The 383-nt window shown below is 32.1% G+C and overlaps 1 pseudogene; it reads right to left on the bottom strand.

Moving 5' to 3' along the window:
• Positions 1–277: 277 nt before the first annotated feature.
• Positions 278–383, bottom strand: LOC127490823 (U5 spliceosomal RNA; annotated as a pseudogene).

Raw genomic sequence — 383 nt, 5'->3', positions numbered from 1 at the left:
GAAAAATTAACTTTTTTACATTTATCCTGTATATAATCACTTTATTAAAATATATTGTCAATTCTAAGAGTGCATTTCTAAAACCACCTAGGTTTCCAGACATACACAGATATCACAGTTAAAGGACATACTTTGGCTCTTCTTTTCCTACATTTATACTGCTAATTCTTTTAGTTTTACTGCATTTACTTGAATCTGCAATTCAATGCTGAAATCTAACAGACATGCTTGTCTTGTTTCTACTTTTTTTTCCTTCTGTTTTTAGAACACCTTTATTAGCCTTGCAGAATGCAAGGCCTCAAAAATTGAGTAACGACTCCTCTCCACGGAAATCTTTAGTAAAAGGTGAAAGATTTATACGCTCTGAAGAGAAACCAGAGTAT

The sequence above is a fragment of the Oryctolagus cuniculus genome, chromosome 6 (assembly GCF_964237555.1).
Source record: "Oryctolagus cuniculus chromosome 6, mOryCun1.1, whole genome shotgun sequence".
Classification (NCBI taxonomy): Eukaryota; Metazoa; Chordata; class Mammalia; order Lagomorpha; family Leporidae; genus Oryctolagus; species Oryctolagus cuniculus.
This window is presented reverse-complemented; position numbering and strand designations above follow the sequence as displayed.